The following is a 6,000-nucleotide window of genomic DNA, read 5'->3' on the forward strand; positions in this document are numbered from 1 at the left end:
ATTATATGTACATAAAACTAACGACCGGCCCCGGTTTAACATAGTAGTATTAGTAAAGAAAATATAATATAATATAGCTTATTATATTATATAAATATGCTATAAGTAAATGTAACATATCCTATAGCTATCAGAAATAAAATAGTATTCCAATAGAAATAAAAGTAGTTGATACGTTAGTCCACTACACACAAACGAACAAATTGTACACTAGCATATTATAAGTTAGAAGGAAAGGTCAATAACAAAAAAAGCGTAAAATAATCATACGAAATTAATATCTTAAGTTTTTATATTCGGTAACACCCATATTATGCATCGCTTAGTAATCAATAATGTCAATAAGTAAAAAAAATCATAAAGCATTCACTAGGTTTATTGTATATTAAAAATGCTGCATTGATCGTGGAACTAGTGTAATCGTTGTCATAATTTTCATCAATAATATTTATAAAACAAACTAATGTATCTGACACAAAAAATATATTGAAGAAAATCATATAAATACTATTAAAAAAATAAACTAGACAAATCACAATGAAAGAGATTTAATCTGAACGAATGAAGAGTGTAACAAAATAAACTAACAGTAGTTAGTTCCTTTATAGTGTACTCTCTAAAATCTAAATGCACGCTCGGTTTAAGCCTCTGCAAAAATTATTCTACAACAACCTACTTTGGTAAACGTAGTTTACATTAATTAATTTCTGCACGTTTTGAAGCAAACTTCAACGGTCCTCTTTTAATGTTTACAAACCTCGCCTATTAAAAACGAGAGAACAACATCTAATTAAAACGAATTCGCTGACGTTCATTGTGTAAATATTATTTATCTTTATATCTGTATCGATTTGTTAATCCATACATTAATAATATATTGTATAAAGTTCCTATATATTTAACGTATTAATTTTTCATTCGCCATGTAACATTTAAGTTTTTAAGTTACGAAACACCAGTAAAAAACATAAACGAAAAAATAAATTTGTTTTGTTTTATATTTACATTTTTTTAGTAATTTCTTGCGATTGTTTTTTGAAGATTACATGGTTGACTAGTGAAGACTAGAATGTGGACACGAATTCATCAAGCTTACAAACCAATTTGAACCAGTGGCTACAACCAGGGCGCTCATTCTGCTAACAAATTGTCACTTTATCGCAATCGAATCGAAACGTAAGCGTTGCCGTTCAGCGTTTTCCTATTCTACTAACACCGCGATCCAATTGCAGTTCCATGGAAGTTGGATTAGAATATAATCGATAGACTATCATAGCCTTTACAGCCTTTTATTGGTTCCTTGGTTCAAAACAGAAAATTTCTTGCCCAAACCCTGACAAACGCTACTAAGTTAAAATGTGGTAAAACTTTAAATATATTAGGAAAAGTCATTCAGCTACAAATCAATGTCGGTTAAATAAGGGATGTTTACTAAGGACCCATTGTGATCACTTTGTTCAACAGAGACGTGTTATTGATTAAACTTGAACACTTCCAATTTAATTCTCGTCGAAACAAAGGTCGTATCGATTAACACTGGAAACCTCGTTTATGTATTAGATGTTCAAGTTAAGCAATTCAAGGAATATAAACCTTTACTAATTAATAACATTTATTTTATATAATAGCTTGGTTCAGCAAGGAACCTGCGTTGTACCATCGAGAAAGTAATAAAAGTTTATCTATAGCATTCAAACTGTCGCTCAGCATTTTACCCCCTAGAGGCTTAAATTAAAAAAGTAACTTATGTTCTTCCCCAGGACTTATATTTCCATACTAAATTTAATCATGAAGAAGTAACATCGTATTTATAATATTATATGAAATAAATATTTTATAATATCATTCTCGATCAGAACGCAGACTATAAAAGGCAGAGATACCGCGCGGTAATAAATATTTTTTTTGTCGAACCAATACTGAAATAAATACTCCATCAAGTTAATAATTAATAATTAAAGTCACTTTTGTTCTATTAACAAATATAAGTGACGTTACGCAATAACGGGACTCTTCCCTTTTGTTACTTCACTATAATTTTCCACACGCTCCATCATAGTGTTTTATAATCCGAGAAGTTAAAATATAAAAGGTTTTTTAAATGAACGACGCTTTTATTTCGTTCAATTTAAATTTATTATTCTTTGTAATGATATAAACAAAATAATTGTTTGTCAGAGGACAACGTTCTTAGCATGTGTCCTGTTTACCGAACTTCTTTCTCAAATAGAACACCTACTTTGGCGTTTACTTTATTAAATAGCTGTACCATTCCTTAGCGAAGTTTCACCGACCTATTTACAAAGTGAGCCCAAGTAATGAATGTCACTTCTATTACTTTTTGCGCAATATAGCCACCTTTACATAGAAGTCGGAACAAGTTTATCAGCGCAGTTTTACAGAAAATGCCGTCGTATCTTCTTACTTTGTAAGTTGAGTTCAAAAGCAATTATAACTTTTTTTTTAAAAGGATGATAAAGATAATATTATTCTTTACTTAATAAAAAAACAAATTCAATATGATATACGAAGAGAAATAAGAAAATAAGCTGAAACATTATGCGTACCAATGCAAGGATGTCAACTCTGTAGGGCTTTGTTGATGTCTTTGGAGAATGTGTTAATGACATTTGCGAGGAGAGTATCTATTCAAGCAACACACTGTTGAGACTCTATTGACTCGGCTTCTATAGCTCAGTCTCAGAAGGAATACCATTGATGGATTTTTCTCTACATACCAGAATCAATAAATACTAGATGATACGTTCGTCAATAATAATTACTTTATTCTATTTGAAATATTTCATATATTTAAGAGTAATCTCGTTAAAATATCAACGAAGTAATTGTATTATGTAATTACATTTATTTACTTTACAAAAAAGTATCTATAACGAGAAATCTAATGATATTTATTATAGTTAATTGAGAAATGCAACTGCTACGTATTCCTTTACAAATTCACTCGCAATGAAAAGAAACACGATCCAGCCCAGTTTCTATACATAGCGGGTGTAACGCGTGATTCTATACGTCAGCATCAAGTGTCAAGACATTCTAATATCATGCAATAATATGTATGGACTTACAACTATTTTACAAGGTATGTATATATTTATATATACAATGTATATACATTCAGCTGAGATGGCCCAGTGGTTAGAACGCGTGCATCTTAACCGATGACTGCAGGTTCAAATCCAGGCAAGCACCACTATATATATGTGCTTAATTTGTGTTTATAATTCATCTCGTGCTCGGCGGTGAAGGAAAACATCGTGAGGAAATCTGCATGTGTCTAATTTCATCGAAATTCTGCCACATGTGCATTCCACCAGCCCGCGCTGGAACAGCGTGGTGCAATATGTTCCAAACCCTCTCTTTCATGGAAGAGGAGGCCTTATTTCAGCAGTGGGAAATGTACAGGCTGTCATTTTACGTTTTACTGTTATATATGTATATTGGAAGAGGAGGCCTTATCTCAACAGTTGGAAATGTAGAGGCTGTTATTTTACTTTTTACTGTCATATATATTTAGAAAAGGTTTTTAGGTTACATTGTTCCAAAAACTTTTCACTTTTTATTATGCTAATAAGGCTTTACTAGACGTTTGTCCAGTTACTAAATCACCGTTCTAGGGTGGTTTTACTAATTAAATTAAATACTGAACGCTCATTAATCGCGTTTGCACCATCCAATTAAAATTTTCAGATTAAAGTAGAATTAGTTCAGCCTGAGATCAGTGTTATCGATTACAGATGATTCCTCTTGGTTGTGATATCAAATAAATAGGATAATGTAACAACACAACTTGATGGTTTCGATCTAGGCATTGTAGTTATTAGAAGCGATCTTATGGTACAATATCAGGAATGGTGTCGCTGGTTTTTATTGGATATTTGGGCAAACAGCCAGAAGTCCCACATAACCCCTAACAGTGAAGGCGACAAACAAATTAATTGTATTAACTCTTTGATAATTTATACGTCTGAGACTATTATCAGGATTGTTAGTTAAATATGAGACAACATCACATACATTACTCTGATCCCCATGTAAGTATTTAAGCACTTGTGTTATGGAAAATCAGAAATAACGACGGTACCACAAACACCCAAGACAATATAGAAAAATAATGATAGTCTACATTGACTCGGCCGGGAATCGAACCCGGGACCTCGGAGTGGCGTACCCATGAAAACCGGCATACACACCACTCGGCCACGGAGATCATTGTATTATAGATAGATAAGTCTGAGAACGCGTCGAGAAAAATAATGACCAACCCTTGGTCACTATTTTTTAAGTACCTACACGCACACTACTAAAATAGTATGAATTCTGCTAAGTGTAATGCGTCGCTGTCACGCAAATCAAGATAACAAAGTTAGCTCGTTTGTTTAAGTTGTTTTGTAGTGCAGCACTATATCTATATATATTTATAAATAACCTAAGAATCGAATAAATAAGTACATAAGCCTTCGCTTCAAGCTCCACTAAATACAAAGTAGGGACACAAGAATCCAATCTATTAATTACTGTTGGAATATATTCTTCTTAGAAATTTATTTCTCTTGGTACGTTTTTATATAAGAATCGTCGTCTTATTTCTTTCTTGAAACAAACAACTCGATACGTACATATAACACGAACGTTGAACAATACATCTCAGCTCCATAATCCAACAAGTGACACAACACTAGAAACGAATAGATATTGTTAGAGGAAGTATCCTCTTACAGGCTTTGTCCCTGATGCGGTATCTAGCGATGCACCAGGCAATTGTCCTGGTTCCCTCGCCCGGAACCACTACAGCCTTTAAATAACTATGCCCGCAGGAACAGCATCAGTTCCACGACTAACTTAAGAGTTAACTAGTGCAGTGCTGTGTTTTTGTATTTTAAAAAAAATATTTCTTTATTATTTTAACGTTAATAGAATAATACCTTTTCGGTTGAGAGATTAAATTAAATTTTCTTTTGTGAATATTAATATCAACTTGGTTGGTGTTCAAGTGTTTTAAATAATCCTATAAAAATTAGCTACGGACTAATGCCTTTCCGTTATGCAATGATATAATAACATGCGTATTAACTTACCTTGTTCATACAGACAACGAGGTACGGCAGTTCACTCGCACATCAGCCCTTTTCATTTGTTTTTCCTCGCTCGAGATATAATTGAAAACAACGTTCAAATTCCATAAAATTACGGGTAATGAAAACGAAACGAAAGCGAATTACAATAATTTGATGAGCGTGAAAATAACGGCTGAAAATGTTTAAAGTTTAAAAGGTTTTGTAAATTAGCTCGATGCAAACGTTTGCTACGGTTACAGGAGCAATGATTACTCCAGCAATAACGAGTAAGAGTGCTATTGTAATGGGTAAATCACGATGTTATTGTTCATAGTGCTGGCCACGCCTTTAAGTAATGGAAAGGACAGCTACAGTTCGTGAGACAACCGCATTAGATCTACTCCACAATCACGTAGCAAGAGTCTCTAGTTGCATTTCTATTCAATTAATTATTATGCTATGAAGTACACGCGATTCAAAGGAATACGTAGATATTATTAAAAAGTGAAATAAATTTTCATGTTACAAAAATGTTATTTCAGAGCAATTAAGAACTCTTTTATAACTGTTCCTTGTTTTTTTATTACTCAGCTTAAAAAAAGGGTGTTGTCAACGAACAAAGTTTTATGAATATAAAACAGGGAAAGAGTTTCGTTTTAGTTAACTATAATCGTATTATATATATGTATAACAGTTCTTGAAAATTTAATATCAGGTTAGATCAATACAAATATGTAAGGTACGCTTTAGAAGGGGAGAAAACGTATTTCATACCTACAGTCGAGTATCCACTAGTCACACAAAGAGAATCGTTGACTGGAGATCGTGTTTACGATTGTGAATACACATACCTACTCCACAACATCAACGATCCTTAACTAAACATTTTTATTCTTGGTTTTATCGTTGTTTTTGTCTGAGG

General features: G+C 32.7%; 1 protein-coding gene across 1 annotated transcript in view; it reads right to left on the minus strand.

Annotated features, from left to right (window-relative positions):
- Nucleotides 1-5,347, minus strand: part of LOC124530760 (calcium/calmodulin-dependent protein kinase type II alpha chain) — a 36,827-nt gene extending 31,480 nt beyond the window's left edge. Inside the window, exon 1 of the mRNA XM_047105033.1 lies at nucleotides 5,100-5,347. The gene's annotated coding sequence lies outside the window, so the exon portion shown is untranslated. The remainder of the gene's footprint in view (nucleotides 1-5,099) is intronic.
- Nucleotides 5,348-6,000: the final 653 nt, after the last annotated feature.

The sequence above is a fragment of the Vanessa cardui genome, chromosome 6 (assembly GCF_905220365.1).
Source record: "Vanessa cardui chromosome 6, ilVanCard2.1, whole genome shotgun sequence".
In the NCBI taxonomy this organism is placed as follows: domain Eukaryota; kingdom Metazoa; phylum Arthropoda; class Insecta; order Lepidoptera; family Nymphalidae; genus Vanessa; species Vanessa cardui.